The 24347-nt window shown below is 39.7% G+C and overlaps 2 pseudogenes; one reads left to right on the top strand and one right to left on the bottom strand.

Annotated features, from left to right (window-relative positions):
* Positions 1-598: 598 nt before the first annotated feature.
* Positions 599-1415, top strand: LOC129506975 (protein SET-like; annotated as a pseudogene).
* Positions 1416-1505: 90 nt separating this feature from the next.
* LOC129507414 (U4 spliceosomal RNA) lies at positions 1506-1682 on the bottom strand (annotated as a pseudogene).
* Positions 1683-24347: the final 22665 nt, after the last annotated feature.

Below are 24347 nucleotides of genomic sequence, written 5' to 3'. Positions count from 1 at the left end.
GAGGTCCTTTCCTTTTTACTGTATATTTATATTTGGCCTGTCAGTTGATAATCTGAGGCCAAGTGGTCAATACTGGAATAATGTTAGACTGGAGACAAATGGGGAGACTTAGCAACCAGGAAAGAAATCTTGCAAGAGTTTGGAAACTGATTGATATGGTCCCTTAGAGTGTTCCTGGACATGAAGGGTAATGGAGGAGGTCATTAACCTGGTAGTTGGACCTCTCAGCATCTGCCTTTCTTTTAGATAGAGTAGTTGGGTGATCTGACTACATGGTAATTCAGAGATTTAAAAAAACATATGCAAGTTGACAAACTATGCATCAAAATGTTAACCATGCTTAATTCTGGGTTTCAGCTTCTGGGGTATTATCTTTCCTTGTTAAAAAAATATATCTGGGGTCCCTTTTTGGCTCAGTCACAAAAGCATGCAACTCTTGATCTCAGGGTCATGAATTCAAGCCCCATGGTAGGTGTAGAGGTGACTTAAATAAATAAAACTTAAAAAAATAAAAAATACATGTCTGTAGTAATCAAAGCCTCTTCCAGACATGTGTCTGCCCTTGTTTCATTGACTTCCCTCACAACATGGCCCCCAAATGCCACTCTTTTCTCCTGCTCAAAAGAAGAAACTGAGACTGCCTCCTGTCCCCAAGCTGGAGGCAATGACCTCTCAGCACTTTCCAAAGGGAGAAAGCAAGAAGCAATTAAGCAATTAAATATATAGATAAAGTACAAAATGAAATAGATCGACTTAACAAGCCAGTGAAGAGATTTTGAACGTAGAACAGAAATATAATACATGCCACCAACCAGTTTTTTCAGAAGACGTCAGAATTGATTGCCAAAATCCCAAATTTGGGGTAAGAGCATTTGTCAACCATCCACAAGTGTCTGCTGCTTGGGGTGGAGGATGAAGACATGCTGCATTATTTGACAAGAGTTGCGGTGATAGAATTTGAAGATATTGAATCAGGTTACAGACCAGATTTTTATTTTGATGAAAATCTTTACTTTGAAAATAAAGATCTGTCCAAAGAATTTCCTCTCATTGAGAGTGGTGACCCATCTTCAAAGTCCACTGAAATCAAATGGAATTCTGAAAAAGACTTGACAAAATGTTCAAGTCAAACACAGAGTAAAGCCAGCAGGAAGATACAGCTTGAGGAACCAAAGAGCTTCTTCCCCTGGTTTACTGACCACTCTGATGCAGGTGCAGGTGAGTTAGGAGAGGTCATCAAAGATGATATTTGGCCAAATCCATTATAATACTACTTAGTTCCCGATATGGATGATGAAGGGGAAGGAGAAGAAGATGATGATGATGAAGAAGAAGGATTGGAAGATATTGATGAAGAAGGAGATGAAGATGATGAGGAGAGGGAGGAAGGAGAGGATGAAAGAGAAGCTGACTGATGGAACACTGATGGATTCTGACCTTTCTTTTTTTAATTTTCTCTGGGAGCAAGTTGCAGTCTTTTATTCCCCCTTGTGTTCATTTGCTGGTTTTTTTGAAGGCTCTTTTCTTTCCCTTTATACTATGGTTCTCAACATATTTGGGGAGGAGGAATTACCCTGAGCAAAATAAAGTGGAAAAGAATCTCTGCCCATTTCTGTTCCAATTAGCAATAATCACGCCTCGGATAAACCTCATTGGCTATGATACTGACACTGTGCAAAGCTCCATTTCTGTTCCAAATTCATCTTTATCCCTTCCTGTGTCAACAAAAACTTTATGGGAACAACACCACTGTGTCCTGTGAGGAAAAAAAAAATCTTCTCCCTTAGAATCTTTCTCCCTGGAAGCTGGAGGGTGCTAGGCCCCTGTGTAGTAGTGCACAGACTTGTAGCCTTTTCCCTCCTCTCTCTGTATATTGGGCTCAGAGATTACACTGTGTCTCTATGTGAATATGGATGGTTAGCATTTACCATTGACCAATATGTATCTGGCTACTTTCTCTTGTTAAAAAAAAAACAAAAAACAAAAACAAAACAAAACAAAAAAAAAAACCTAAAGAAATGGAGTTACAGAAGTTCAGCAAACTTAAAGAAATGGAGTTACAGAAGTTCAGCAAAGTTCAGAAGTTAGGTTTGAGATGTTTGTGTGGGTTAACTGGGCATTTTGACAACACCGTTTCTCCTTTGTCATGTTTAAAAATGTGATGTTTAGTGGAGATCCTTGCAATTTAAGATGACACTTTTAAAATAAAATTCTCTCCTAATGATGACTTGAGTCCTGACAAGGGCTGGAAGAATCAGGAAAACCTATAGAAATTTATTTGAAATTGACATTCTCTATTGTAATTTTGTTCTTTTTATTTTTAAACTTTCTTTTTTATTTCACTGGAAAAGAAATATGCTCAGTTTTATATTATTTTTCTTTTTTTTTAAAGATTTTATTAATGAGAGACAGAGAGAAAGTGAGAGAGGCAGAGAGACAGGCAGAGAGAAGCAGGCTCCATGCAGGGAGCCCGATGTAGGACTCGATCCTAGGACCTCAGGATCACACTTTGGGCGAAAGGCAGGAGCTCAACTGCTGAGCCACCCAGGCGTCCTTGATGCTCAGGTTTAAACACTGAAAGTGTACAGGTTGGGACACCTGGGTGGCTCAGTGGTTGAGAGTCTGCCTTTGGCCAAGGTTGTGATTCTGGGTTCCTGGAATCGATTCCCACATTGGGTTCCCCGTAGGGAGCCTGCTTCTCCCTCTGCCTATGTCTCTGCCTCTCTCTGTGCGTCTCTCATGAATAAATAAATGAAATCTTTAAAAAAAAAAGTTTACAAGTGGTTTTGTTAAAACTAAATATGTATACACACAAAAATTTTAAAAATTTAAAAATACATCTGTATTTCTGAATTTTTTTACAATGACCATGATTACTTTCATAGTAAGAAAATAATTAATTTTTAAAGTATATATAAAGCTTTCTTCTGAATCTTCATTTACCCTATGAAAAGTAGCAGGGGAAAAAAACCCAAACAAAACAAAATAAAATAAAAAACCAATTTTAACCACAAGGCCGATGGCTATACCTAAAACAGAAAGATGAAATCCTGCAATCTTCAGGCTCAACATACCTGAACCAAATAGGTGATGAAGAAGAGAGGGGCAGGGAGAAGGGAAGAGAATGTTGGGAGGATGTAGGGAAGCAGATGGGAGCAGAGAAAAGAGGCCTCAGCTATACCCTCTTGGCCTTCTCAAAGCTCACAAATGATGGAAGCAGGACTTTGGAGAAAAGTCTGGATTTGCAGATTGAATATAATGAAATAGTATATCTGAACTTTGAGGGTTACGGTGGTACATACTTATGAGGTAGGTTTGCTGACCTGGTATAATAATTCAGAAATAAGCCACACATGTGGTTGGATGGTATGCGCATCACTGACCGCCCATTTAAACAGGCGATATTCAGATCACCCATACCACCCAAGCAGCCTCTGCTTTGAAGAGGGCTTTTGACAGGACACCGACATCTCCCTACTGAAGATCTATTCATTTGTAAAATCAACAAATGCAACGGGACCTGCGCTGAAATTTTTACTCAGAGGCCAGAATTTAAAATGCCGTCAGGACTGAAAGGAATGTATAAACCGTATCACCACAGAACTGCACTCATGAATGATTTAGGAGACAAACTAAAAATAAAATGTTGATAGATTCTCAAGAGAATGAGAACAAAACATTGAGAACTGGCTTTTTCTTTCCCCTTTTGTTAAAAAGAATGGTAAATATTATCTCACCAGAGAGACTTTTTTTTTGTTGTAGGGATCCTTATAAATCAGGGATTTGCATCCCTGGGCATTATTAGGAAATACTTATGTTTATAAATTTTGTGACTTGAATGGTTTATTGGACTATATTTCAGTGGTTGAGTCACACAACCATCAACTTGCCTCTAGACTGAGTTGAAAATCCTAACTCTAGGATATCTAAGAAGACTTTGAAACCAATCCCTTGTTTAAAAGAAGTCAAATTCCAGAATTCCAAAAGTCAAGCTATAATCTTTTATTGTACTTTTAATTTTGTGGTTGTTAAAAAAAAAATTTTGTGGTTGTTGCTAAAAATGCATTAACAATACCTAATAATAAATTGCAGGATAAATTCTAATGGTGGCGTACCTCTCAATGTATGGCATACCCCTCAAACTGAGTCATTTTCAAGCTTATGGTGAGTGCAATAACTTGCTATTTTTTTTTTGCCATACCTTCTATTGTATTATTAATGTCAGAAACTCACACTTGCTTCATTTTGCTATATCCTGAGAACAAGGACTGAAACCATCACCACTTCTCTTCAACCACTGCCCCAAAACAACGATACTGAACAGTGTAATTTCCTGTGACTTATTTTTAAGGGTCACCTTGGTATGAGACTTTAAGAAGTATACCAATGTCATCTAGTGTTTTTAAAAACTTGCAGGATAACAGGCACTGTTCTTAAATGTTTTACATGTACTAATTCATTTCATCCTCATAAAAATCTGAGTAGGCAATATAGTTATGGGTCGAATTGTGTTCTCTTCCCCAAAAAGGTATGCTGGAGTCCTAACCCCCAATATCTTGAAGGTGACCTTATTTGGAGATAGAGTCTTTATAAATGTAATCAAGTTAAACCGAAGTCATTAGGATGAGCCCTAATCCCAAATGACTGATGACCTTATAAAAAGGGGAGATTTGGACACAAAGACAGACACGCATTGAGAGAAGGCCATGTGAAGAGACACAGGGAAAAGACAGTTCTCTACAAGCCAAGGAGAGATGCTTAGAACAGATCTCTTCTTCATATCCTTCAGGAAAAACAAATGCTGCGGACACCTTGATTTTAGATTTTAGCCTCTAGAACTGTCAGATGATAAATTTCCATTGTTTAAGAAACCCAGTTTGTGGCATTTTGTAATAGCAACCCTAGCAAACCAATACAATAGTACTATTATTATTACTCCCATTTTACAGTTAAGGAAACCAAGAAGCAGACAAGTTAATTTGCCCAAAGTTGTATGGCTAGTTATGGGTACTAAGTGTGGTATAGGAGCTCAGGCAGTCTGGCTCCAGAGTCTACCCTTATAAATAGCTAAGATATTTGACGTTTTTGAATTCAATTATTGCAATGTTCTTAGTTTCAGTACTTCCTGACAGCATCTTGCCACAGGATGCAAAACACAATTACGAGGAACCCATTGATTTAGGTGCATGTGAAGTAAAACAAAACAATTATAAAATATATAACGATAGTCACAAAACACTAACACATATATTGAGTTCTTGTATTGAGCACTTATTATGAGCTAAGTGTCATTCCAGAAACTGATACTGTGAAAAGGAAAATGATCTGGTCTCTTCAGGAGTTCACAACTTAGGAAGGGACCATGCTCCTTTGGTTGGAAGGAAAAGACCCCATAGAGGAGATAATCTTTGAGATAAGCCTTGAGTTGGAAAGAATTTGGGCAGGTGGCTAAGTAGAGAAAAGTTTATAAATAGTTTCATTTTGATGAATGTAGTTGGACATGTAGGCATTATTAGGTCTTCACTTTAAGAACATGTGAATGAGAGAGAAACACTGGAGCTCCAGACAAATGCTTGTCAAGATTACTTGTATCAAATGAGAGAACAGCTTTAGGTAATAGGTCATTTCCTGCCTTTCACAATTATACACCAAAAACCATTGGCTTCAAGTTTAATAAGCCTGCATAACAAATTGGGGAAAGTCTTAGAACCTTAATTGGATTTTAAGGGGCCACTGAAGCCTGGAACCAGTAGAAGAAGCTGGCTAAAGTCCCAGGATCGGGGTACACTATAACACTGGGGCAGAGGTGGTAAACTGGTAGTCCTTGGGATAGATCTGGATCTTGGTCATGTCTGACCTTCACAGTATTGGCTAACACTGAAAATGAGATGTTTTTTTTCATAACATTCAGCAATTCTGTCTTCTTTAAAACAAACAAAACAAAACAAAACAAAAAACAAAAACAAAAGATCTGGCAATACTGGGCCTGCATTCCTACAGGGGAATTAGTGAAGATAAACTACCTTATGCTGTGATAACAATAGACCTGAGACCTGAGCATGTAATGAATCTACTTGGAAAAACTTTGTTTCTTACTCGTGTCAAAATTTACATGTCAATGTAATTTATGCAGCTCTTCTCTAAGTGGTTACCCAGGGATTTTTCTATCCTGTGGCTCTGACATATGCATTGCTTGGCTCCTAAGACTTCCTGGGGCATCTTTTCTACTTCAGTTGAGGGAAAAGAAATAGTATATTACTGAGTGAGAAACTTTTTTGGGGGCCAGGACTGGATGCAGCATTCATTCCTGCTATTCACATTATGCTGGCCAGACCTCAGTCACGTGGTCCCAGATAATTATAAGGAAAGCCAGGAAATATAGTCTATCAGGAGAAAAGGGATCTAGAACTGGGTAACCGCATATATGCTCTGCAGCCCAGTCTTCATCACTAATTTGTCATCCACCTAGCATCTATAGGCATTTGAGTTCACAATCTCTGAATTCGATACTTGAATTGTAGTGGAAATCACCCCAATTTGGAATGAGACCTATGTTTGCAAATTGGTTGGCCACAGTATTGTTTATAATAATGACTTAACTGAGATAGTTTATTTCTCTCTCATTTAAAAGCCCAAGTTGGTAGGTGATCCCAGGATGTAGAGCAATCTTAATCCATGAGGTCATTCAAGAACGTAGGCTCCTTCTATCTTGTTGCTCTGCTGTCTCTTGAGGTGTTACCCTGGTCCATGTAATTGAAGATGGTTCACCATTACCACCAGTGGGAAGAAGGAAAGAGGAACTGGAGGGCATGACCAGGAAGTTGATCACATTCCTTCCTTCCACTCACATTGCATTAACCAAAATAAAGTCATTTGGCCCACAAAGCCACAAGGAAGCCTGGGAAATGTGACCATTTCTGAGCACCCTTGTGCCCAGCTATAACTTGGGTAATTAAGTTGTTAAAAGAGGAATAGGGGGGACAATTATCAGTTGGCCACAGTCATTTATTATTTATGTGACTTTGGAAAAAGACTTCCTCCCTCTGTACCCCTTTATCTGTAAGAAGGTAGTAATAGGGCCTTCCTGTAGGAGTTAAGAACATGTTTAGGTACAAGTAACAGAAAATCTAGTGACAGTGGATTGATTATACAAGTAAGATTTCAATTTTCTTATGTAATAAAAGATCCAAAGGTAGTTTATTACTTAGTAGGCTGATGATGTTTGGGAAAATATTTGTGATTTTTTTTTTTGCCTTTCTTTTTATAGTCTCAAAACAGTTAATTAAAGGCAAGAGAAAGAGAAAAAGGACAGCACTGTTTGCATCTTTCACCTTTATGAAAAAGCAAAAATCTTCCCAATCTCCCAGGCATTCAGTGAGTGATAAATATTATCTAAAAGAGTTAATCTCTCTGAACCTCATCTATTAATGAGATGCTAGTACCTATATCATGGGATTGTGAGAGTCAAAGAAATAATATTGTTAATATGTTTAGAACACTGCTTGGCATATGGTATTATTGTCTCATATGTATTATCCAGGGCAGCAGAAAGAGTGCTGGCTTCGACAGTTCAGTGTTTGAATCTTGCTCCAATCTATGTGACTTTGATTAAGTCTGTTAAGCTTTAAATCTGTTTCTTCTTCTTAAAAAAAATGGGGATAATATAATTTCCTTAGAGGGCTATTGTGAAGATTAGGTGGAATTACGTATACCAAGCACTTGGCTTTTAGGAGAAATTCTTTTGAAGTTTAAGCAGGAGCCACCCTGAATTTACCTGGGCTGAGCAGGACGCAGCTGGAGATGTTGGGTGCACGTAGGCCAGCTAGCTTCTCCCAGTATGCTCACAGAGGGGTGGGGCCGTGTAACCATGGATTAGTACAGGAGCAAAACCACCAGCACAGAGGCATCTGGACAGGATCTTGCAAGAAAAGGGCTCAAGGCAGGGCTCTGGTAGGTAGATACCTTCCCTAACAAGGAGGCTGAGCAGCTGTGTTGAGGCTGTGCCAAGTGTATGTGGCTGAGGTCAGCTCATGAATTATAAGGAGGGTGGAGGTCATGACTGGCTGTAAAGGCCTCATTTTCTGGGGGCAAATTTGACGAAGTAGAAAGAGGAAGAGGAACCCTGGGAGGGGCCTATTGGGGAAAGAGATATGGAGAGGGCGAGCTTACACCTAACTCAGTCTTTACCCCAACCAGGCTGCTTCACTTCCTTTCTTCTTCCCTAGCTTGTTCGTTCTTTCTTTCTTTCTTTCTTTCTTTCTTTCTTTCTTTCTTTCTTCTTTCTTTCCTTTCATTCTTCTCTCTCTTTCTTATAGATTTATTGAGCTACAATTTCTGTACTGTCAAATCCACACATTAAAATGTTACAATTCAATAGTTTTCAGTATATTAACAGAGTTGTGCAATCATAATCATTACTATCTAATTCCGAAAATTTTCATCACTACAAAAGGAAAACCTATACCTGTCAGCAGTCATTTGCCTCCTCCTCAGCCCCTCGTAACCATTAATCTATTTTCTGTTTCTATGGACTTGCTTATTCTGGACATCTCATATAAATGGGATTACACATTATATGGTCTTTTGTGGCTGGCTTTTTTCTCACTTAGTATATGCTAATGTTTTCAAGTTTTAACTGTGTTGTACGTGTACCAGCACTTCATTCCTTTTTTTATGGTTGAATAATTTCCCCTTGTATGGATATATATATATATATATATATATATCCATATATATCTATATCTGTATCTATCTATATATATATACATTTTACTCATCCATTCATCAGTTGATGGATAGTTGGGCTTTTCCCATCTTTTGGCTATTAGGAAATAACTTTGCTATGAACATTCATGTACAAGCTTTTGTGTGGCATATTTCTCTTGGGTACCTAAGAAAAGAACTGCTGGGTCATTTGCAACTGTGTGTTTAATCTTCTGAGGAGCTACCAGACTGTTTTCCACAGCGACTGCACCCTTTTAAATTCGGACCACTATACATGAGAATTTCAATTTCTCCACATCCCCACCAATACTTGTTATTATTTGCCTTTTCTATTACAGCCATCCTAGTGGGTGTGAAATAGTACCTCATCATGGTTTTGATTTGCATTCTCTGGTGAGTAATGATGTTGACTATCTCTACCTTGCTCTTAAGAGCAAGCTGAGTGGTTCTTACAGGAAATAGTGTGGAGATCATGTAGCTTTTGGGGGAGGGGAAAGAATGGGCCTCCTGCATCTCAGAATAGTTTCTGAGAAGAGGTGTAGCTTATGCTCAGTTATTCAAGAAAGGCTAAAAAGAATGAGAAAGAGGGTGTTCTGAGTCCACTGACCATTTCCTCTTGGTTTCCTAACTTGGGTTATAGAGACTGTTGTTGCCTCTCCTGGGTTGCAGAATGGAGGCTCCTGCCCTAAGTGGAGAGTTGCTTTCAAAGGCAAGGTAGTTAATATAGTCAAATATTCAATAGTGTTAAGGCTGTTCCATTTGACTTTGCTGAAAACAAGGTTTATGAACGGGGTCAAGAATTTATCAGGTACCCTAGCAAGCCTTAGGCAGAAAGAATTTAGCATTTAGAGCTCTGGTTCCCAGCCTCTTGCTGAGTTCTATTCTATGAGAATGGCCTGCTAATTAAAGACCCCAAATTGTTAGAAATAAGTGAGCAACATTTCATGGCCATCTCCATGGAACTAGATGGAACTGCTCCTTCCTCCAGTACCTAGGTATCAAGGTCCTGGAGAGGCTGCCATAGGCCCCTGGGGGGAAAGAGAAAATGAGCTATTTCATTACCTGTGCTCTGTTTTCTTAAACACTAAATTCACTGCTGCCACTTCCCCCAGAATTCAGACTTTGCCTCCTCTAAAACCATAATTTTTTAAAAAATTATTCGTAGTTGGTATAATCTTGAACCACAAATTGTAACAGAACTGAGAAATTACTGAAAATTAACAACATTCAATGAGGTGGTTAGTTACACAAATATAGAATTAAAAATAACTCCTCTGTAAGAACAGTAATCAACTAGAAAAAATACAATGAAAAAACTATTTACAATTACAAAATTGTACAGAACTTACATGAAGAAAATTAGAAAGATTTATTCAGGAATTTAATACTTTAATAAATGGAAAGGCATGTTTTTGTATGGAAACAAAATTTTAAAGCTAACAAATTTTCCCAATAGTTTATAGGACTTATTTCAATCAAAATACCAATGGAAAACTTTAAGAACCTAATAGAAAAGCAAAAACTGATCAAGAATCTTTAAAATAACACACCACAGGATTGGTCCCATGAAAGCACCACTGGCCTTGCCTCTGGGCAGACAAGTCAGGAAAGTCTGGGTATGAGGTGAAAGAGAACAAATATCCACTACAATGAGGACATTGGAATCTCATCTCTTTGAGGGGCAATGTGAGCAAGCCACTGGAGACAATAGCTAAAAATAAAACACTTTGATTATAGGTAGTGACCACCCATTGCCAAGGGTCTGATGACTGCTTCGAGGGGAATTAAGCACATGGTAAAGTTATTGACCAGTCAGGGGTCTAATGCAATGTCATAGCCAATGTCTTCCTCTTCAGGCTCTTGGATTTCCTTTGTAGGCAAGTTTTCTTCTTGGCTCATCAGAGGGACAAGTAGATCTTCTGAAATCTAGCTTTAAAGTGCTCTTCATGAAGAATTCTCTTCAGGCTAGTTTAGAGAACTAGGAAGGAAAAAAATCTTCCCCTCTCTGCCTGGGCATAATAGGGAAATATGGGAAGGCCCTCTTAGACTTCTGTCCAGGAGAACGCCTCAGGAAGGAGCAATAACTCTCTGCTGGCTGTTCTTTGAAGTGGGAGAACCTGGTATTTTTTGAAAAACCACCACTATTTCAAACAGCTTTCTAACGACCCTCTGACGGGGATGTTCTGGAAGGGGTGGGTAGGGAGGATAGAAGCTGGTTTGCAAATGGAACGCCAGTTGTCTGAATGATCTGCTCTTTTGAAATGTCTGGAATTTTCTTCTTCAAAGAACTACCAAGTGGACTCTGGCCTTCAGGTATTCTGAAAACTTCTCCAGACTTCCAGCAACTTCCCTAGCTTATGTGGAGACCACTCATGTACTTATAAAAATAATAATCTATAAGATTTATCACATTCTACGTCTGTTCTGGGTAAATTCCCAGCCATGAAAGACATGAGTCATACTTTGTGTGGTAAAGGGAGTAGGCTGTATTTCTCACTTGTTGGTCAAAGATGAGGAATAAAGGTGGAAGGGATTATCTTAAAAATCAGGATGGGAAGTGGACACATGTGTATGTTGCAATTCAGGATCAAGAGATTTCTTGGTGTGCTCTTGTATGATTTGGGATGAAAAATCCTCATGGCAAAAAGAGAGAGAACAGGAAAAAATATTTCTTCTGGAGGGTTTTTGGGTGGGTGAGAGGTGGGGTGAGGAAAAAAGGACAAATGGTATCAGAACTTGTCTTTATTCTAATGACTGGTATTCTGATGGAGAAATGAATAGTGCAATACCAAAACTTGCTCCAAAGCTATAAATGTTCCTAGAACCAAGAATTTTAAAAAAAATCTTCCTGTTTTTTTTCCCCAGACATGTTCCCCCAATAGCAACAGTTGACTATTAACTTCTCTTGGGGTGAAGGGATAGAAGGGGAAGGGGAAAGAGGCAGTGGAGAAGCTGCTACCAATTTATAACAATGGCGCAGTCCAGGAATCCAAAATAAAAGGCATTCCTGATCATTATTCAATTATAATTAATACTTTTGGATTCTTTGAAGGATTGAGATAATTTACATGAAAATTTTTCTTCATCAAACTCACCTTGTTAATCTACTTGCTGGAGGGGATCCATAGCCTCACTGAAAGTTAATGAGTTCTTAGACTAAAAATTGGAGTGTGTGTAACATATTTGTAGAATTTAGAAGAACTATGTGGGAGGTTAGGATGCTCCAAGTATACTGATTCCTTAAAAATAAAGCTATTTGCATGCCAAAACTGATATAAAAGCATTCTTTCACATTACTAAGAAAATAAACACAATATTCTGGAAGATGTTGTGTAATTATTTGGTAAAGAATTGATTCACTGATGGGAGAGACAGTAATGTATATGTTGTATCTTTCATTGAGGTCCAAGCCTTTTTATTTTGCAAGTGAGATTTGGAAAATTCAATAAATTGACAGAATGTATATTTAAAAATTGCCAATGTATATCTAAAAATAGTAAAAAGAAAAAAGTTAAATTGCTCGTATATGTTCATTATAGTCAGTGACCATAATCTTAAAATCAAAAGTAGGGCACATGGTCTGCAAAACAGTATTATACAATCATTCATTTTGCAAGTATTGCTTGAGTACCTACTGTGTGCTAGGTACTATACCAGTTTCTGGGTATAAAATGATGAACTAGAGAGTCATACAGGGTGATCACAGAACAAAACATTTCAAATTGAACCTGCCTCAGAAAATATACGTGACTGGTTGTAATTACACATCATGACTCGTTGAATGTTACAAATTTTGCCACATTTTTTGATCGACTTCACCGGGTAATTTTTTTCATATGACAAAAATGTCAGTATTTATACATAGGTTTCCACACGTAAAATACTGTGTGTATGTCGTGGTTTATGGGTTTTTGTTAATGGTAAGTCCCTGAAGCCTACAATTTAGAAATGGCTTACATTCCAGAAGTTTGTTTACAAGTCACTTGTTCAGTGGTTGGTTTCCAAAGCCAATCAGCAAAAACCTATTTAACCTAAAAAAGAGCTGAAACAAAACACCAGTCTTATAATTAAAACTAACCACTAAGTTTAACAATGTGTCTAAGGTTGAGGGCATTCAAAGTTCAATTTGTGGTTCTAGAAGCACATATTTCCTAGAAGCAGCATTGTGATGGGAGTGGAAACATTCCCCTGATTCCAAGATAATAAGGAAATTATCACCTAAGTAGGAGCAGACCCGGGTTTTGTGGCCTGAAGTTTTAACACGTGTGGGGCCTTCTTTAGGAGGAACACGCCATTATGAATGCAAAACAAGACATGAGACCTTGGAAGGGACCTGTGCAAGGACGTCTAAAATTTAAGCTTCATTACCACTTTAGTAAATCTGTGTCTACATCGATGACAGGGTCAGGTCAGGAGTAACAATTGAGAGATGGGAGATTTGACAAAGAGGGTGAAGATTAATGGGGAACAGGTAAAGGACAAGAGGGACAGATACCCGGACCCTTACAAGGTGAATGCCTGGGGAGGAGATGTTTAATAGTTGAGGTTGTTTGTTCCTGCATCAGGGATCATGTGCAGAGTCAGGACTAAAGGCACGTTATTGGGGCAGGGCCTTAGGGGTTGCAGGATGGGGCCATGTGTGGAACATCAACAGGGTTAGTGAAAGGTTGGGTGGGTCTGGCCCAAAGGCCAAAAGTGGAGAGATGGGGATGGGGACAGATTCTACAGCTGAAGTGGGCTGGGGTGCAGGGGTTCAGGTTAACTTCATATTGCTGTGGTTAGGGGGTAGAAGGATTGGGTCAACTTCAGGGAAGAGGATTGTGAGGGAAGAAGGAAGGTACATTCTCACCTGTAGCAGATGGAGGAAAGAAGTGACAGGTGCAGGGGTGGTGAGGAAGGGCGGGGTCCCACCAAGTGCAGAAGAGCTGATGTAAGGGTCATGCATAAGTCAGAAGCCTTGAGTCAGGCACTGCCTGTGATTATGAAGGACGATAATGCTCACACCAGGCCAGAAAATGATTTGGATAACTTATGAATTGAGAAAACCCAATCATTTTAGATGAATTAAACCCTAAGCAAATTAAAACGTGTTAGCAAACCTTCACAAACCTATAATTGATCTGTATCAGTTAGGCTTAGGCTAAATTTTAGCAAGTACCCTGCGGTTGACAAGAGATAGGCCCATGGTCTTTAGATAAAGGCCACTGGTCTGGTCAAGAACAATTATCTTTCTTGAGGAACAAATGAAATGAGATTTTGATTTCTAAGAGTAGAACTGCTGGAAACAAAGCAAGCCAAGAAATGGAAAGTCCATATTTGAGCACCACACAGTCCATTTCCCCCTAAAATCTCTGTCAGAGAGAAGCTGTGTTTCTGACTTTTTCACAATTCAGCTACTGCCTGATACAGCCCCAGGCCAGTGTCCTGAAGAGTCTCACCAGAGAGGTTTCCACTTTTCATGTCCTAAGTGTTCTGACTCTGAGAAGAATGCAAAGGCAATTATTCCTAAGTATGTATCTCCAAATAGCATCCTTTAAAAAACCATTTACAGCATTGGGCAGTGATGCAGAATGGTAGTTATGGAATATAGGGGTGATGTGCAAAGAAATAACCAAATGCTCAGTGTGTTTGGAGTTCTGCAATCTGAATCTAAGATCATATAATATATGAGAGGCCCCTGAGGTGTCTTTCTTATTCGTGGGCAAGGATATTTCCAAGCAAGAAACAGAAAATGTGTGCCTGTGAAGTGTATCAGTCAGGCTGTCTGACCAGAAAAGCAGAGCCATTCCAGGTTTTTCCAACAGAGGAAATTTGATACAAAGAATTGGTTACCTAGGAAATGGAAGACCCGAGGAGGCAAACATGGAAGCTAGAAAGGAGAGGGATTCCAGAGATTAGCAACAATAGGAAGCTGCTCCCACTTTTAGACTGGAGGGACGCTGGGAAATGTAGTTCCCTATAACCAAAGTGGGGTACTGGATTCAGATGAGAGCAAAGGGAGTGTGGCCTGCACATCGCAAAACCTGAAATTTTGGATAATGCATACTGTTACCAAACCACCTTGGAATTAGTAACCCCTTCTATTATCAACCCTGCATTTATATTTTCATAAGGTGACTCGAAAATGTTACTGAATCACCACTTAAATTCCTGAACTTAACTTTTAATTATTTTTTAAAAGATTTTATTTATTTATTCATGAGAGACAGAGAGAGAGGCAGAGACACAGGCAGAAGGAGAAGCAGACTCCAGGCAAGGAGCCCGATGTGGGACTCGAACCTGGGAATCCGGAATCACGCTCTGAGCCAAAGGCAGGCACTCAACCGCTGAGCCACCCAGGCGTCCCAACTTTTAATTATTTTTAATATAAAAATTCATTGTGAGTAGATAATACAGGCACACAAAACAAAATTCAAAAGTCACAGTAAGATAATAAGTAGTGAAAACTCTCCTCCACTCCTCATCACTCCTAGCCCCCTGGGTCTCACCAGTGTTCTTATGTAGCCTTCTATGATTCTATACTATGTGTCTACACCCATATTCATATCTTAATGTATACCTTTTTCTATATGTGAAGGATACATATTCCTACTCCCATCACCCCCTAAATGGGAGCATACTATATGCACTGCTCTACTGACCTATACTTTAGAACCAACTGGGACCTACCAATTTAATACCTAAGATATTTCTTCTCTTTGGAAATACAATGGGTGTAACTATTGGGTCAGGCATGTGCCTCGATGATGAAGGACTATAAATCATAAGACTTGCAGACATTCAATGTTCAACTAGTCATGCAAAGAATTCTCCAAGGCAGTAATTCAGCGGAAGATTTGTCAAGTCTGTCAGGATGATTCAAAGGTTTGGAATGACTCATTGGGGCTTGGGTTAAATAATCTTGGCTTAATCATATCAATTAGAGCAAAGGTAAGTTGAAGATTAAAATCCTAGTAGCTTAGTATCTCATCTGGACACTGGCAGAGAGATTCTCTGCTCAGCCACAGTGTCAGGATTAGAAAAAGGTTCCAAATGCCTCATATCGTATGCCATGATAATGTCTATGTGGATTAAAGAATTTGTATATCGTTAATGTTTATGTACATTTATATACGCAAATACAAATGCATATGTATATTCATATATTTTACACACACACACTGAAAGGAAATATCAATTTGAAAATTTCTCACATTTCTGGAGCAGGGATATCTTTTTTTTTAGGGATATCTTTATAAGCTTAGAAATGATAGAAGAAATGACAGAGATAAAAGTGAATTGAATTCATAAGGACATTAATATGTTCTGCACATAAGAATGCAAGAATGTAAAAAATATAACGAAAAATATGACGCACTGAGAAAATACTTTTAACAAGTATGACAGATGAAAGATGATATCTTAACTATTTGACACATTCATATGAAGCCACAGAGTATGATAATAGCAAAAGCCTCAGCTCTGAAATTAGACTTCTTACGATGTACACATATCTGGGGCTCAGTTTCTTCATCTGTAAAATGGTGACAACAGTAATATGGAGTTTTGTAAAGTTAAAATGTGATATATCTGCGTAGTACTTTGAACAGTGCCTCTTGACAAACACTCAGGAGTCAACTATTATTACTAGTAAAAAATATTGTTAGACAAATAAATGGACAAAGGACCTGAACAGTTAATTCACCAAATGCAATTAATAATTAATAAAAGAGAAACTTTCAAAAGTATAATTCATTCAAGGAGTATATTGTTCTACTTTTCCCAAAATAGTTTAAAAAATTAATACCCAGTGCTACTGAGAATAGAGTCAAACCAACAACACCTCTTGGAGCAACAACATTAGAACTATTCTTTTTTTTTTTTTTTTAGCTATTCTTTGGAAAAAAAAATTGCAATGCATATATGAGCCATAAAATGTTTAAATTCTTGTTTAACTTGATAATGTTGCTATTTAGAATTTTCCTTAAAGATATAATCCAAAGAGATAAAATATTATGAACTTATTTTTTTCTGCATTATTTATGAGAACTGTAAAATGGTTTCAATTTTTTGCTATTGGAGACATTGCTGCTGTCCTATAGTCTTCATGGGTATGTGTGTATATTTCTTCAGGATCCATTCCTAGAATGAAATTGCTGGCTCAAATATTTGCACATTCAGATTTCTTTCTTTTTTCTTTTTTAAGATTTTATTTATTCATGAAAGACACAGAGGGAGAGAGAGAGAGAGGCAGAGACATAGGCAGAGGGAGAAGCAGGTTACCTGCAGAGAGCCCGATGCTGGACTTGATCCCAGGGCCCCGGGATCACACCCTGAGCCGAAGGCAGACCCTCAACCGCTGAGCCACCCAGGCGTCACTCAAGATTTCTGATAGTGACTTCCCAAACCATATTGTGAGAAGACTTTATCAATTTATGGCTCCATGAACATTTTTTAAAGAAAGAGTCAAAAACAGAGGTCCCATGAAACCAACATAAGACATAATCAAATGTACCTAAAAGTAGACCTATACCTATACTTCACCTTCATCATCTTTATTGAGGTGGCTTATTTTTGGCTTTACTCTTTCAGATATCCTCATGAATTTGGCTAACTCATGATCCTACCATATTTCCTACCCCCCTTTTTATTTTGAGAATACTTGTGATTATCATCTGGTCAGAATACTCATTTCTGGGCTTGGGCCTAGAAATATGTATTAGTTGGCTAGAGGACACTACAGATCCATAGCTTTGTAGGTTAAGCTCATTTTTATACATCATTGTGCAGGGCATAGTCATGCAGGTTACCTGGGCAGGTAGTGTGCTGCAGTCACCAAAGAACCTGTGCCCTGGGTGTAAGCAGCTCATTTTTATACATCATTGTGCAGGGCATAGTCATGCAGGTTACCTGGGCAGGTAGTGTGCTGCAGTCACCAAAGAACCTGTGCCCTGGGTGTAAGCAGGGGAGAGCAGAGCTCTCCTGGAGGCAATGGCTCTTTTTCAAGTTCAAGCAAAGAGGGTTTCTGGGGTCTCAATTGCCTTGATCATTCATAATTAAACATTTCTCTATTTAATTGATTCTTCAGCTCTTTGTCTAACTGACTCTATTGATAGAGCTCATCATATTAAAAGGATGATGAAAAGTTTATATTAACAATTGGCCTTAGGATTTAAAATATAAGTACAGTTCAAGCATCGTTGAGCCTCTGGCTTTGATGAGAAAAAGTTTTGGTGAGCTAAAGAGCCCAATGAGATTAGGGCTGGTGGTGGGGAGGGTGGTGGGGGAGGATGGATTAAATGACTGATGGGGATTGTGGAGGGCATTTGTTGTGATGTGTGCACCAGGTGATGAGCACCAGGTGATGTATGCAATTGTTGAATCACTCTATTGACGCTAATAAGACTCTATTTTAACTAACTAGATTATAATAAAAACTTAAAAAAAAGAGAAAATACAGACAGTCTGAAATTTACCTTATCATTGATAGATTTTAGAAAATTATAAAATCTGGGATGCCTGAGTGGTTCAGTCAGGTAAGGGTCGGACTCGATTTCAGCTCAGGTCAAGCTCTCAGGGTTGTGAGATCAAGCCCTGTGTCTGGCTCCACGCTCAGCAGAGAGTCTGCTTGAGATTCTCTATCTCCGTCTTCCTCTGCCCTGCATCCCCATGTGTGCCCTCTAAATAAGTAAGTAAATAAATAAATAAAATCTTAAAGTGAAGAAAATCATAAAAGTTATCTCTGATTTGTATACTTTCAATTTTTTTTTTTATTTTATTTATGATAGTCACACAGAGAAAGAGAGAGGCAGAGACACAGGCAGAGGGAGAAGCAGGCTCCATGCACCGGGAGCCCGACGTGGGATTCGATCCTGGGTCTCCAGGATCGCGCCCTGGGCCAAAGGCAGGCGCCAAACCGCTGCGCCACCCAGGGATCCCTGATTTGTATACTTTCAAGTGATGAAATAAAAATAGAGCTAAGATATATCTAGCACACAATTGTCATAGCTGTTGAGTATGGTTCCACTGCTAAACTTTTTTCCTCAGGTGTCAATTGAAGTATTTTCAAGCAGATATAATTATTGCTATGCAATGGATATGAAATAAGATATTTCCCTCATCTGTCATTAGGCACAAGTAACGATTCCAACGGTTAGCTCTCTGATAAGTGTGACTCGTCTTCTAAAGTAAGAAGAAATCTACATTGTAGTTAACATTGTGTAAAGTAGAACATGCACAGCGTGTCTGCAAAAGCAATCAATAGTGAATGATTAAGAGAAAATCCTGAGCATAGAGATGAAGGACTGATGTATATAGACTGGGTAAGGATCTCACAAAACTCGCAGCATGGGTTAATCCTATGAACCTAAATAACATCAAGAAAGGTTTAGGTTAAACCTAAAGGAGAGAAGGAAAATAGGAAATAAGAAAGGCAGGGAGGAAGGAATAGGAGTTAGGAAAGAAGTTAGGAAGAAAAGAAGGAAAGGAGGAAGGGAAGGGATGGGGTGGGGGGTGTCTTTGTGATCCAGGAAGAGGGAAAATGAGAACTGAATGAATATGAGCCACAGCTCTCAGGCTGCTTCTGGGAACTCCAAAACCTTTGAGTCTGAAGACCCATGTCCTTGACTATTCGGGGAGTTTGGATCTACTAATGGGAAGTTGCCAAGTCACAGTAACATTGAGTCCAAGCCAGCTGTTGAGTTCATGAGGATCCCAGGCAAAATGAGCATGTACAGGGCTGATAGGACCAGGGTGTCGGGTGGGCAGGCAACATTAGGCATGTGTGCTAGAGGGTACATGGAACAGGAGGTACATGGCAGCGACGACTATTTGCCAGGTTCTCTGGTGATGGCAGTAGCTTTGGGGCAAACTAGTTTGAGTTACTGGGGTAATAAGGGGTGGGACTGGTGAAACCACAGGTTGTTCTTATATTTTGCCGAAGCCTCAGAACCAAGCATCTTTCTTGTCAAACTACTAAACTGGGTCAGTTTAGGGGCGCCTGAGTGGCTCAGTTGGTTAAGCATCTGCCTTTGGCTCAGGTCAGGATCCCAGGGTCCTGGGTTCAAGTTCTGCATTGGTCTGTGTGCTGTGCTCAGCGAGGAGCCTGCTTCTCCCTCTCCTCTGCCCCTCCCTCCGTCTGTGCGCTCTCTTTCTCTCTCTCTCAAATAAATAATAATAAGTCAAAAATAAATACTGAGACGGTTTACAAATAAAATTGCATTGATCTCAATTACCTCATCAATCTTTCCTTTTCTTTTTAGCAAGAGTACTTTCTGTCACAGAAACGAGTCTTTGTCTCCCATCCCATTTCCTAAAAAACGGAGGTACTATGAGGGCAATGTATCTTTGGGATGATTCCCTGGTTCACATGAGTGTTGTCTACATGTTTTTATCTAGAAGATATAAACCCTGAGGTTAAATGGCAGGTCGTGATAGGATACTCATCACTTACCTTGACACAAGACAGGAAGCTCAACTTCGATAAAAATAGGTAACGTTCACGGGGTGGTTATGCTGAACTGGGCCCGGGGCTAAGTGCTTGTACACATTGCATAATGCGAATTGGATGACATCCCCTTTGATGTCTTTATTGTATTGCATTTATTCGCCACATATAGATGAGGAACCTGAGTAATAGGGGAGTTAAGGAACTTGCCCATAATCACCTAGTAAATGGCAGTAACCGAGACATTTTCACTCTCATAAGATATTGCATTCCCAAACCTAAGGAAATCCTAAACCTCAATATACTCAAGTAATGGACTGGCTCCATCTACCTATTGTAGTTTCCTTTTGGTACCTTTAGCTAGGAATATAAACTGTTTTTGAACCCCAGCCTGGAAGGCCAGCTTTGAGTTGCACCCCCCTGTGCACATGGCATGCACATAAATACCGTAATATCATCAAAGACTGAGCCCAGCTGGCTGCTCAGCATACCACAGGCTCTGAGTCCCCTCGCAGGACCCTGAAGCAGACTTAATGCTCCTGGGAAAGCACTGTCCTCCCTCAGTCACAGAGTTCGGTGGAAACACTGTGACTCTGTAATAATCCATGACACGTAATGCGGGAGGAAACCACTTTATCTGCAGAGCTTAGGCCCAGTGATAAGGGACCATTCGAGTAGGGTTTTTTCTTTCCTCATGGTTGGCAGAAACCCAATCGAGCTGCCATCAGTTCCTCCTAAGGCCAGAGACCGAAAAGAAACTTCTGAGGCCAGAAAAAGACAAAAAAAAAAAAAAAAAAAAAAAAAAAAGCTATGTCACCCAGCAGTAGAGCATGACAGGTGACAGATGACACATCGGCTGCCAGGTACTCTTCTTACAGCCCTGCTCCAGCAGGTCCTTCTGAGGGGCTTTGGACTTTTGCTCTCTCAGCCTAAATACTTTGGGATGGCACAGAAACGTGTGGAGGCAGCGCAATGCCAGCTCCATCGGGAGGGGCTGCCTTCAGAATGGTCCCTGCCCTCCCCTAGCTAGGAGGCTGCAGGTCAGCATTCGAGATACGGGTAGATCTGACCCAGCTGAACCAGGGAGTACCTTGCAACTAGAGAGGGATCTGGAAAATGTTCACCACGCCCTGTTAAGTGAAAACAGCAGCTTATAAAACAGCAGTGTGCTCAAAATATGCACAGAAAAAGACTAGAAAGATAGATACCACAAAGTTAATGGTGGTTACCTCTAGACAGTGGGAAAATGAGAGTTCTTTTTCATTTTATTTTTTTTATCATTTTATTTTTTATGAGTAGCTACCATGAGTGAGGCATCATAAGTTCTCATGAGCATTTTCTTTTAGGTTCTAAAAACACATGTGATATACGACCATCTGTTTCTTCTGTAATAAGAAATAAGCTATTTTTCAAAGACGGCCTCATATCTATTAAGAAAAGTTTTACCACCTTGGAAGGAAATCCAATGCTCGAAAACCCCAAACATATGTACAAATAAGCTGGGAAGTGACCACTCATTTTACAAATGGATTCACCATACACTTCTTTTAAATAGAATGTTCTTTAGCACTCAATATCTGGTTCAGTTTGCAATAATTTGCTTCAATAATGAGGGTAATATAAATTCAAACTTTATAAATTGTGCTAAAATTATTTACAGGCCTTTTGGCGTAGCCTTTTAATCCAAGTTAGAACCAATAAAGGAGAAAAGTAAACTAGGCTGATGAAATGTTCTTGTCTGTGGAGTACAGATACACAGATACTGTGCTTGTAGCAGAGGTGCCTTCCTGTCTACGGACATCTCTAATAGGCTTGGCAAGCTGAGCTGGCTGCAGGCGCTTGGCAGCTTCTACCCCAAGCCCACCCCTTCCCCCATTCCTATAAGCCTCGCAGCTTTCTCTCATCTTTAAGTGCATCAGCTACAGTGGAGGCCAGTAGCCGTGAGGGAGGGAGGTGAAGAAAGAGGAGTCCTGCTATGCTGCTTGGTGTCATGGCCTAATGTTAGTTCTCAAGTAACAGACTAAAACAGACCTCACCATTTTCAGAGTTACCTGTAGGACATGAGCATCTATCAAAGGGGTTTTTGTGCGGTCCTAGAGGCTGCAGGAGGCCTTGAGTGAAGGGTATGTTGGGTGCTGGGACGCTTCACCCTGCTTCTTTAAGGATGGAAGTTGTAAGAGGTTAAAGCAAGAAGCAAGGATCCCCCTATAACCAGGTATGGTAGACAGGTGAGTTAGAAGAGTGGCTTGGTATGCCCATCTGAGCCCACTTCTATTCAGTTCCTATCATGTGCCAGGCACTGGGCTAGCGTGGAGGTAGAAGTGGTTTAGAGGGCAAGGCAAGACAAAGCTTACGAAAGTACACAAACCTATAACACTGCAGAGAGTAAGCTGAGGGATGTGAGAGAGAAGTGTCAACAGAAAGCTAGCATAGAGACGGTCCTTCTTAAAGGTAGGAAATGTTTTCTGGGGTGGGTAGCTTCAAAAGGGTCAAGAGTGTTTTTTTCTTTTTAAGATTTTATTTATTTGAGAGAGAGAGTGAGTGAGAAGAGGGGAAGAGGGAAAAGAAGAAGCAGACTCCCCTGCTGAGCAGGGAGCCCGATGTGGGGCTCGATCCCAGGATCAGGACCTGAGCCAAAGGCAGATGCCTAACTGACTGAGCCACCCAGGTGCCCCCAGGGGTTGAGAATTCTGACAAGCAGAGAAGGCAACAGGGAAATAAGTGGATGGACCACCCTGAGCAACGGCAATGGAGAGCTTTCATTTTTGAACAGCGTGCAATGCAGTGGTTTTTAGTCTATGCTCTAAGCTGTACAACCAACACCAGTATCTAATTCCAGGACATTTTCATCACCCCCAAAAAGAAACTCCATACTCACTAGCAGTCTCTCCTCTTCCCCCAGTTGCTGACAACTACTAATTTACTTTCTGTCTCTCTGGATTTGTCTATCTTCAACATTTTATATCAATGGAATCATGTAATATGTGGCTTTTTTGCGTCTGGTGTCTTTCACTTAGCATAATATTTTCAAAGTTCATTCAGTTGGTAGCAGACATCAGAACTTCCTTTCTTTCTATGGTCAAATAGCATCCCACTATGCAGTTATAACATTTTGTTGATTCATTTATTAATTGGTAGACATTTGGGTTTTTTCTACATTCTGGCTATTATGAATAAAGCTGCTATGAACATTTGTTTATCCATAGGCATCTGTCTTAGTCAATTAGGGATGCTTTAAAAAAAAAAAACCTTAGACTGAGTGGCTTATAAACAACAGAAATTTGTTTTTCATAGTTCTGGAGACTGGAGGTTCTAAGATCAGGGTGCCAGCATGGTGGGTTCTGGTGAAGGCTGGCTGTCTTTAAGGTTTTAGATGTCTGTCTTCTCAGTGTGTCCTCATATGGCAGAAAGAGAACTAGAGAGCTCCGTGGGGACTTGCTGGGCACTAACCCCATTCATGAGAGCCCCACCCTCATGACCTAAATCACACCCAAAGGCCTTGCCTCCTAACACCACCGCACTGGGGGTTAGGATTTCAACATAGGAATCTTAGGTTGATATAAACTTGAGTGACTGAATTCCCAAGTATTTTCTTCTCTATTAAGGAACCTGGCAGTCTTCCTAGGGCTTCCCTCTGGCTCAGACCTCATGGATCTAGATAAACTTTTTATATTTTTTATTTATTTTTATTTTTATTTTTTTAAGATAAACTTTTTAGGGACCAACTTGGCTAGCTTGTTCTTTTTGCAGGCTCTGGAGTGAATCTATTTCTGAGCTCCTACTAGATAGTTTCTTAACCTAAGCTCAGGTATTTCTTCCTCATTCCATGTATGAACAAGGCACAGGCTGCCACCTGTCTGTGCCAGGGTAGGCTGTCGTTTACAGGTGGGAATCCTCATTCTCATAGCATGCAGGCTGCTTTGCCCTTCGTGGCTATCTTCAAAGAGGCAGGATTTCCATCCTGCTTCAGTTGAAAGAGAAAAAACTCAAAACTTTTGGCATCCTTAAGCCATCATTAATGCATGAGAATGTTACCTAAACACTTATTTCAAAGAAGGAAATATTCCAAGTTATTGTTTAAAAAAAAAAAAACCTCTCAGAGCATAACCCTTAAAACTGTACTGTTGATGTTTTAGGTACAATTTTGAAATGTACCTAATATATGAACTTGAGTCTAAGATAAGTAAATCTTGGCCTG

Source organism: Nyctereutes procyonoides, unplaced genomic scaffold (assembly GCF_905146905.1).
Source record: "Nyctereutes procyonoides isolate TBG_1078 unplaced genomic scaffold, NYPRO_anot_genome, whole genome shotgun sequence".
Taxonomy (NCBI): Eukaryota; Metazoa; Chordata; class Mammalia; order Carnivora; family Canidae; genus Nyctereutes; species Nyctereutes procyonoides.
Note: the sequence above shows the minus strand (reverse complement) of the source record. Positions and strands in the feature narration are given on the sequence as shown.